The sequence below is a fragment of the Ylistrum balloti genome, unplaced genomic scaffold (assembly GCF_031769215.1).
Source record: "Ylistrum balloti isolate Yb309-2 unplaced genomic scaffold, AGI_CSIRO_Ybal_v1 Utg369816, whole genome shotgun sequence".
NCBI classification, from domain to species: domain Eukaryota; kingdom Metazoa; phylum Mollusca; class Bivalvia; order Pectinida; family Pectinidae; genus Ylistrum; species Ylistrum balloti.
The window spans coordinates 11,105-22,183 of NW_026781986.1; the positions used below are offsets into that span (position 1 = coordinate 11,105).

The 11,079-nt window shown below is 40.3% G+C and overlaps 1 pseudogene; it reads left to right on the plus strand.

The window, feature by feature from the left end:
- The first annotated feature begins 2,896 nt into the window (after nucleotides 1-2,896).
- Nucleotides 2,897-7,309, plus strand: LOC132544934 (uncharacterized; annotated as a pseudogene).
- The last annotated feature ends 3,770 nt before the right edge of the window (nucleotides 7,310-11,079 follow it).

Consider the following 11,079-nt stretch of genomic DNA (forward strand, 5'->3'; position numbering starts at 1 on the left):
CAGAAATATGGTTTAGAAGGTGTCAAGATCTCCCGCAAACAAGATTTCCAAGTCCCGTGGTTAAAAACATCACCAAACGTATCGCTATTACTGCATAAGACGTTAGATAAACACCACGACCCGATAGGCGCAAAACACCTAGCATTAGAGTTGATAGATAAGAAATATTACAACTTCGTTAAATTTTATACCGATGGCTCTAAAAATCCAACCAATGATAGAGTAGGGATAGGTATATATAACGATACATATAACATCAGAAAATCTCTCCGACTAAGTGACAGAGCCTCGGTCTACACAGCTGAACTCATGGCTATTCAAATAGCATTACTAGGTATTAAGAAAAACCACACCAAATTTGAACGAGTAGTCATTCTTTCGGACTCCCTCAGCTCCTTACAATCCTTGACAACTGGAAATAGCAGTAGACCTAAACTGCTTAATGCAATTCATTATATGATCACCGACGAGATCGATCAATTAGGAATAGATCTAAAATTCGAATGGATTCCATCTCATGTCGACATTTTAGGTAACGAGATAGCAGATCAACTCGCTAGAGCAGCCTTAGGGTCACGTGATGTTCATCTAAATATAGACTTGAGTGTATCAGAGGTCGTCAGTATAATCAATGACAAAACTCAATTGATAAGGCAGGAAAATTGGTCGAAATTAACTAATAACTGGCTCTATTCCATCGAGAGCAATGTTAAGATCCAACCTCAGTTATATAGTTATAATAAAGTAGAGGATACTGTTATCACTAGACTTCGATTAGGCTACACCAAACTCGGTCATAACATCAACCGTATTAAAAAGGAAGTCAGTCCATATTGTCCAAACTGTGGTGAACCGGAAACCATAGAACACATTCTGTTCGAATGCACCACCCATGACAACTTTAGATCAGTTTTCCAAAACCAAATTGAGCATATAGACAATATGAAATTCGATTCCAAAACGGTACTCAACCCTCCAAAACAACATAGAAAATATGTATTCGACCAATTAACCTCCTATCTAACGGATATTGATTATATTGATAAAATCTAGGAAAGCGATATAATTATATATATATATATATATATAAAAAAAAAAAAAATCAAAACACACACACACACACGCAATATACGCAATTATGAGTCCACGTCCAGTATAGAATAAAAACACAAATAGGTACTACTTGTAGATCGTACAACCACTGCTTACTATAACTGGATAAACAGTGGACGTATTCGAATCTACATGTCCCCAATGGGTGGTCAGTAACCTATGGTAGGTAGGGAAACCAGGATACACAGCCCTCTGTAATTGACTTTACAGGGAGGTGTATTCAACACTGGACACAGGACTATAATTTCACCACCTCACACATACCAACAATACCCTTTAATACATGCCAATAACACACACCACATCCCTTAGCAGGGGACATTGTAAAAAAAAAAAAAAAAAAAACATTAAGATCCCCCCCCCCCCCCCACCCTTTTTTTTTTTTTTTTTTTTTTTTTTTTTTTTTTTTAAACCATACCCACAACACCACATACACACACAAAAACATCTCCTACATAAATACAACATACACTGGGCCGAAACCCAAAGCCAACAACCATTACAAAATCTCTTCCACCCTACCTTCCACCTTCTAATATACAAATCCCTGCTCTAGTAGGGTAGACATGTAGACGATTATACACAGTAATCTACAGTCTCCCGAACGACATCGATTGTATAATAATTCACATTTATTCTCACTAATCCCAAAAATCTACGCTAACCCAATTCCAGCACATTCTTTACATCACCCCATCACATCCACTCTCATAACTGAACTTAATAACACAGTTCCCCACTTTTAAAATCCACTCTAGACCAGCATGACTAACCTTGTCAAATGGTGGCTAGTAATCCCATCTACAAATAACAAACCTACACCAGCTAACAAGCTAAACCTATTTTCCAATTTCCGACTTTCCCATACACTCTCTCCCGCTATCTTCTAAAACTTCTTGTCCTTCGGAAGGGACGTTAAACGGGGGTCCGGTGTACAGTGAGTCACGCCGTGCACGTTAAAGAACCTCTGCTGGTTTTCGAAAAAGAGAAGGCTAACTGCTAGCCGCCACAGAGCATAGGTTTATATTAGGGAAATATAAAGTGAGACTAGAGTAGGACTAGGCGTTTCTGTGACAGTCCAAAATTTCCCCAGTTGTTTTTTTTTTTTTTTTTTTTTTTAGACGTTAGGGTATAGATATAGTCAGATCTGTCCTCCCCATATTAGACCTGTTTGGTGATTACTAAAAAGCGAAATTGCACACCCTAAAGCCTCGGCCCTACCAGCCCCCTCCCCCTTAGTGTCCTAGGCTCGGTTATAACCGGAACAAATGATGCCTGTCCCTTTTGCCGACCTCGCAGCTAGACTTTGCCGTGTGAACTTTGTTTGCACACGAAGTCTGCTGCAAAGGCTACCATGCCTGTCTGGCCAACTTTCCGCCGGAAGAGGGATTCATCCAGTTCTTCCGACAGGGGAAGTAAGCCTTCCAAGTCCTCCACCTCCAGTGCTGAACCGGTGGGTGTTTTAGGCGTTCCTGCTGGGGGTGCTCTCGTTCCTTCCAGCTCCATCCTCGAGCAGGGGGTGGTCCCCCCTGTCCAGGCGCGCCCTGGAGTAGGGGGGAGGGGGGACTGCCTGACCATGACTTGGCGCAGTCAAGGGTCGAATTGGCCGGTAGCTCCCTTTTGCCTTGCGTCAGTGCTGGGCCTGTCTTCCCGCTCACACTGGTTGCTTGTTCTGGTCAGTACCGGTCCAGTCCAGAGCCCTATGCACCTTTTCCCCCTGACTCTGGGTATACAGGTGCCTGCAGAAGGTTCTGGATACCAGCAGTAATGGCCTAGCCCGATCATGTCTGGGTGTCCACCTGGTGGGAGTGGCGGTCCATCCGTGTCTTTCAGACAGGATGGCCAGCCCCAGACTCAGGCCAGTTCTGGGGTCACTCTCAGCCCAAGGGACCATTCCTATTCCCTTAGGGGTTTCCTTGTGGAATCCCTGGGTTTTGGTCTCTCCCTATAGGAGACTGTTAAGCAGTTGGAAATCCCCCCAACGTTCTGCTACTTCGGGGGCCTTGGCGTCTGGTCCTAAGAAGGTTTGCCGGACCTTTAGGACTTCCGCCTCCCATGCGGACTCGTTGGTCTCCAAGTCCCAGGGGTCGGCTTCGGATCTTAGACCCAAGCCTACAGCCATGGCGGTTAGGCACTCTGTGTCTATACGCCATATGGAAGAGTCTCACTCTCTGGAGTTGGCTCCTCTGGTGGCCCCTGTTTCTCCCAGAGTCTTCGGTCCCTATTGAGGAGGAGATGGATTTTGAGGGCGCGGGCATAGCAGAGGTAGACAGACGTTATTCATCTTTCTCCTGGGTGTTCGGATATTGACCCATCCGAGTTGTCTGATGACGACCCTACCGGTGAGGAAGGTTCCCAGGAGGAAGATGGCCCCGAGGCTGTTGAAGCTGAGGCTCAGCATGCTCAGCCTGGGATGCTGGCCCTCCGGGCCGATGTCTCTAGTATTCTTGGGCAGAGGTTTGCCCACCACCTTATGCGTTCTTTGGTGGTCCCTCAGGCATCGAGTCAGTCAGACCGATCTCTGCCAGAAGGTACTATCGAGTCTTCAGCTCCTTCTGTACAGAAGGTCATGAAGGAGGACTCGGTCGCCTCAGCACTCCTTGTGAAGAGGTTCCAGATCAGAGAGAAAATTAAGGAGGAGTTGTCCGAACAAAATGTCATTTCGCAAAGTATAGTGACCTGGATACTTTATATAACCAATATTTAAAAACGAAGAACTTTCTTTTTGTGTTGCTGATGTCAAACAATACCTATATACCAATTTTCTGACAATATTTGATTTACCAACAATCAAAAGCCTCAATCACGTTTCCATAGAAACTATTCTGCAACATCTGATGAATCATTTGATATGTTACACCATCCTACCAAGTTTCAATAAAATTGATCAAAGGGTGGGCGAGATATAGCAAGCTCACAAAAACCAGTGTATAATGACCTGGTTACCATAGTAACTAACATTTCGGAAAAATAGTCACATGCAAATCTTCATATGGTCTTTTATATGTGTGTGAAGTTTCATTGGAATCGGTTGACCAGTTAAGGAGGAGTTGTCTGGACAAGATGTGTCTACAGACGTACATACAACCTGATTCCAGTATACTTCCCAACTTCGTTGCAAGGGGGGTGTATAATAATAGTTAAGATCTTTTCTTCATTCTATTGGTCATAATTTCAGGCTCACAAGGACTTGGTGACGCTTGCTGGAGAAGCCTACTTCATCTCCTTTGTCATGTCGAAATTTGGAATGAGCACATTAGATGATTTACCAAAACATGCCCTCATCACAAGCAACATTCGCCTCCTACATGAACACAATAAGGAAAAGGTAGCTGACCTTTTGTTGGAGGAGATTGTGAATGACATATTCATTCCATTTGAAAGCAAATCACACAGTATTAACATCCTTGTATACATACTGGATTTATATTAAGCAATAATTACATCTGCACTGCACTGTAGCGCCCTGCGTCCTATAAATCCGTACTAGACCTGAACCACAAAGCCAAATTTGGTCAGAAGCATCTTTGGGGGAAGGGGATCAAATGTTGTGTAAATGGTGTGCCTGTGGGGCGCCGTGGGAATTAATCCACATTCAAGGTTACTCTAAATGCTTTAGCAAATATTCTTGCAAGCTTGTAATAGAGTGAGTGAGAGATACTTCTTTCAAAAATCGGTGTCCAGTAAATGTTTTCTCATTTCAGTTTTATTTGTTGTTTTGTGTTCATTTGCAGTGCATAACTGCTTTAGGTGATGCAACTAAATACAGAGTTTGCTCAAGATACCTTGCTTAATTTTGCAGTTATGGTCTGGACAAGGAACAGGAAAAATAACCAATGGTCACAGTAACCTATTTGCAGTGCTACTACCTACCAAGTTTGATAGAGATATCTTATACGGTTTAGCAGTTATGACTCGGACAAGGAATTATTTAATGGAGAACTAGAACCAGAACCAGGAGAATCATATATACTTGTATTATAAATATGTCTCCCTTCATCCGAGGGAAGATATAATTACAATGCAAACACATATTGACATTGTTAAGTCAGATATTTAGATGTTCTAAGAACTTCAAATAATTCTCAGTTTGTTCAAGATTATATTTATGCATGTTTCTTAATATCTAAATAAATTAATATATGTATGTTCATGTATCACAAAATTACTACACTTTAAACAAGCAATCCCAGAGCAATCTTAGTGCCCACCATTTGAGTACATTGTATCTTTGTATCAGATCTTCAAAAGATGACCTTTTTTGTTCTTTTGTTTTTAATTATGTTACAGCTTTTATCACTTAGTCAACGCGGGGAATCCTCAGTTAGAACACATCTTAATTCAAACTCTTTATGTCATTTTCGGTTGTGTTAAGTGCTACATTTGTACATGCGTAACCCTGGTGTATACTAGCTTTCTTTAGCTTGATCAGTTGAGCATCAGACTAGTAAAATCAGGGGTTCCGGGTTTGATCCTCAGCGGAGGCAGTGAAATATTGGTTTAAATTTCATGTGCTTTGTTACACATGTAACGGTAGCAGGAAAGTGTGGTCATTCTAGGGGCAAAATATTTTCAACAGGAGAAACTTACATCAGCAAATCATGTAAACCTACACATAGAATCTGGGAATGTTCTATCTATTTGGTACAATTGATTTCTGTCAAAATCCAATCTTGCTGCCAGATGGTTTTATAGCTTTTATGGAAAAGTCTAATAACACTATGCACAACAAAGGACCGTGGGGAACCTACATACATAATTATATGAAATTTGAGGACATATCTGGCACTTTTGAGAAATAGTGGTAACAAACTATTACTGTCAAAATCCAAGATGGCTGCTTGTCAGCTATCTTGTTTTCAGATCAGTTCAAACAAGAGGTCCATGGGCCTTGACGGTCACCTGAGTTTTGATATACATATATATATTAATAGATTCGATTCCCATGACCTTGTATTGAGGTCAAAGTTGTTCACAGACCCAATATGAGGTCTCTGGGCATCTTGCTGCCTGGAAAAGTCCTTTACAGATTTAAACATATTTGACTCCATGACCCATAAACACATTGAACAATGTTGATAGCACTTGTTCAAGGGAATGAACTTGGCCCTCAGTCAAGTTCACAGGGTCCAATGAGTTTGAAATCTCTAAACTGTGGCTCAGTAACAAAAAGGTACAGGGTACTGATATTTGGGCTGTAGCATGCTGGAATAAAGGACTTTGAAGTATTTCAACAATTTATCCTAGCATGCTCCAGTATCCTGGGTATTTTAGTTATTGAAACTAAGTTGTTTAAAGTTTATAAACTCATTTGTACCCCTTGAACAACTGTGAGTGCAATTAACCCCAGCATGTTACATATTTAATATCAAGACTCTAGGCCTCTTAGTTAATGTGATGTTAAAAGATTTCATACACATTTCATCCCTGTGACTTTGATTGAAGGTCAAGGTCATTCATTTGAACAACTTTGACAGCCCTTTAAAAAAAGTAAAATGCATAACCAAGGTCTATTTGGGTATTTTCTTCAGACAAAATGTAAGCTGGAAATGGGCACCTGAAACTCTGAAATTGATTCACGACGGGAAGGTTAACATAAATGTTGCTGTTAACGATGCTAATCTAGCTCTAGAAATTCCAACAGGTGCTTTGCAACAAGGTTGTGCAGTAAAATTACCTGGAATTGGTAATCCTCTTTTAATAAAAGAGAACCTCCTAAGCCTTCAATTATCCCTGATGGACTGCAAGACTATGTCCGTACAGTGGTACTTTGTTATATTGCAAATTCAGGATGCAATCCATGAGGGTGATGTGGTACGCACTAATATCATTTTGAAATACATGATACCATTTTTCTCTCACTCAAGCATTTCTGAATATCTTACTGAATGTATTGACTACATATTTAAGATAGAGTTTGTATTAACACCACACTTCTCAATGAGAGCGAGATCAGCATCTTTTGTGAATGTACATGGTGGAAAAGGCCAAAATAAAGCAGCAGATAGCACATGAAGTGAAAAACTTAAAGACCTTATTAAAGGGTTAGGACCCAATAAGACAGAAAATGCAATCGTTTCAATATCAAAAGCAGCTCCAGTTGTGACTGCAATCGTTGAAATCTTTGATAAGATGTTAGATGTAAGTCATTCACTCCTCCCACAGGAAGAGATCATCAGCAGTTGAGAAAATTTAATTACCCGGCAGACTATGCTGCTGATAAAGTTCATCTTAATGAGAAGGGTATGATAAAGTACTACTGGCAGTTGATCTGATTGGTTGCCAGATATGAGAGGGAGTGAATACAACCACCCAACGGGAGTGAATACAACCACCCAACGGCCCTTTTTAGGGCCCCCAATTTTAAAAATGTGTCCAGAGATGTTCGAAAAATGCGCTAAGAGAGAAAGGGGGGAAAGGGGAAGAAAGCAAAGAAAAAGGAAAAGATTCTATTATCCCCTGAACCACTTCATGCACAAGCACACCCCTCCTTCACATTTACATAAAACAAAATATAAAAAAGTGGTTTTCGATAATAAGAGTAGGCGCTTAACGCCGCCCAGGAGCCCAAACAACCCTCACATACACTATCTACAATAGACCCTTTTAAAATTTGGACGGACATTTAAATTCCCCCATAAAACGTTAGGAATGTGCACAGCCTGGAGCCCAGACAGATGACGACAGGACCTGCCACCCGCCAGAAGACCAGGCCCCTGACATCGTTGATCAACGACTAGGAACAACCATTCGACTCGAAATTTACAGACTCTACAACCCCCACCCTCAGAGGGTAGCACCCCCTCATGTCGCCCGGATAGTGACCTACTTTTCATCAATGGCATATTTTTTAGTCATTTTTTCTAACGAAGGTTTTGAAATATATCATCAAATGACGTTTAAGAGAAAAAATATTTTAGTTTGATAATTATTGCAATAATTATGAATTTGATCCCCCACTCATCCCCCCTTTAACAACTGAACAGCCTGGAGCTGACCTTAAATTAATTTCATGTCATTACCGCCTGACCTCAAGTTTTTAATAGACAAAAATAAAAAGTATTCGTCATGGCCACCAGAAGACCTAAACTGGCACTCCTCCTTTAACAAAGAATCTATTAGGAATATGATGAAACATGAAAGACTTAAAATATTTACCAGGTCCAGAACAATTTGGATTGACCTATAATTTGCTTTTAATTCAAAGAAAATTTAATCTGAGAAAGCTTAGTATAGGTTGAAGCTCTAATTTGTATTTGGATATAGCCCTATTTCTGTTAAGCTTTTATATGAGGTCAAGGAAAACCGAAACTTGTATGTAATATGTTACTGAAAATAGCAAAAATGTGTTCAAACTTAAGTATTCCAAACTTTCAGTCCAAGTCACATTTATTTCGGCTGGAAATACAAAAGAACTGCACATGTTGTATATATTTCAGCTCCAAAAAGTACCGAAACTAGATCCAACTGTTTCTGCCATTACAGCCTGTGTTATGACTTTTAAAGTTACACGATAGTGTATTCACTAAAGGCGCATATGTTACATCTAACGACCTGTTTTTATGTTCATAGCTCCAGCTCTATCAACAGTGCGCCCGACCTGTTTAACAAGGACATCTACCATTCTGAGACCATGTGGACTTCATCTACAACTACACAACATATCTTGCTTTCGTGTAATCATGATCTTAGGACCGAATACATTTTCTTGCAGAGGGCAGATTCTGGGTGGGCATATATTATGTTATATTTTCCGTCCGATATGTCTTTAAAGGAAACGTCTTTCATTGTCCAAGTAGTTTCGTCTTCATTCTCAGAACTGTCACAGTCATTCGTCATAAATGTCTTGCCGACGGAACCGGAGGTATAACAGACTGATACTCCCCTTTCCCTTAACCCCATCACTTTCTCCTCCATAATGCCATTTAAAGGACAAATTATCAGAACAATGTTAGGTGCAGAGAAGTCACATTTGTACTGAAATAGCCATGGGAGCAACTGTAAAATAATGCTTTTCCCACAGCAAATAGGAAGAACACTCATCACATCTCGTCCCTTATACAGATTTCGCAGTCTCTAGCTGTTTTTTTTCCTCTTCAACTCATGTTGGAAATTGAGCTGTTTTTTCGTATATTTGACACATGTATCAAAGTCAGCCGTATTGAATAAAGAACACCGGCGACTAACTTGTTGATCCTTCCACCGGAAGGCCTTTTTGGACAAAACTTGACTCTGCCTAATACTCCCGAGGTATACGGCAATAGAAAACATTTTTCTTATGCGACTTTTTGGGGGCGAGTTAACCATTTGGTGCCTATTCGCCTCATGTTCAATATATTTTCAAAGATTTTTGTGCATTTCAGTGGTGATTTTTATCAAAAATACTTTAACTTTAGCTATCCATTCATTCATCAAATTTCTGAAATGATTTATGAGTTTGTAAACAAACAATTCCTTTATTACAGTGGGGCCAAGATGTACTGGGAAACTCCATTCTTCGGAGACCGATTTCGTTTTCCCCGCGACCACTCATTTCTGTTCAGGTATTAACAGTGAATTTACTGCGCATGACAAGCGTCCCGTCCATATCATAATTTGCCCTATGTAATATCGGACGTAAGCGTAAAGTCTAAAATAACGCCTGGTGCAATTATCGCAGATTGAGACAGCCAGTGGTGTCAACAAGTAGCTACATGTACGTGACTGTCAGTTCCTTTGATTTATGCAAATTAATACTATTCAGAGCGCTGAACTATATAGCTATAACAACACTTTTTAATTTCTGTATAGAAAGGCATTTCTGCCAGGACGTCTAAAAAGATATTTACCTGCCATCTCATGTACTGAAACCTCCAATTATATGATTAGTTTTAACAAAAAGCAGAAAAATATCCCAAGTATTTTAGCAACATAGAACAATTTAAAAGTATATTTCTTAATTATGGTCTTATTTTAAACAAGTAAAAGTTTTAAATAATTTTTTAAAATTTGAATAAATGCTCAGTTAGATTTTAAGTTCATCCAGAATAGAATAAGGGGCAACAACTTAGCATATAACGGTCATTTATACAGAATTAGGTCTTCTCGCGGAGAAAGGTAAATGATTATGTAAATGATTATGCATGGATTTATTATTTATCGATTTAACAGAGTAAGAAGTTGATTCAAGATAGGACATTTCCTTGTATATAAATGTACGTATAAATGAAACTTTCTGCCTGCACTACTGAAGTATTAAGAGACAAAATATCAATAATTTTGTTGATTTATGATACATCTGTAATATCATTTTAAAGCCATACATATGTGAACACGTAAACCCATCTGTGTCATCAAAATTGAAATATGTTTTCATTCCTTTCAGAACTCACTGGAGATGTACTATCAGCACCTGCCTTGCTACTGTCAATACCCGCAACAACATCATAGTAGGAGTCGGACGACATCCACACAACCACTCAGGAGATCACGCCAGCGTCATGCACAGCATCACCAACCGCTGCCAGAGAGAAATAAGACCCATCCCGACCATCTACAATGAAGAGCTCAACAAAATGCGTGATAACGAATGGGATCATGAGTCGAGGGCCGTTGTGGAGAAGACACCCACCTTCAACAGCATGAAGTCCCAACTGTACCGAAAGAGACGAAAACTCACTGAAGTTACCAGCCACAACCCAGGAGATTGACTTTGGTGGACAATGGACTGAAACCACTACTGGGGACAGCTTCTTTCAGATTGATAATGGTGACCAATGTAGGATCCTCGTCTTTGCTACATCAGAGGACTTAGCTGACCTCGCTGCAGCCGACAAGATATACTGCGATGGAACCTTCTATACCTGTCCCAGCCTCTTCCATCAGATATACACCATCCACATCGAGTTAGTCGGATCCATGTACCCAGTTGTATACGCCCTGTCCACAACGCCGTACGTACCGACTTCCCTGGAACCAGCATCAAAG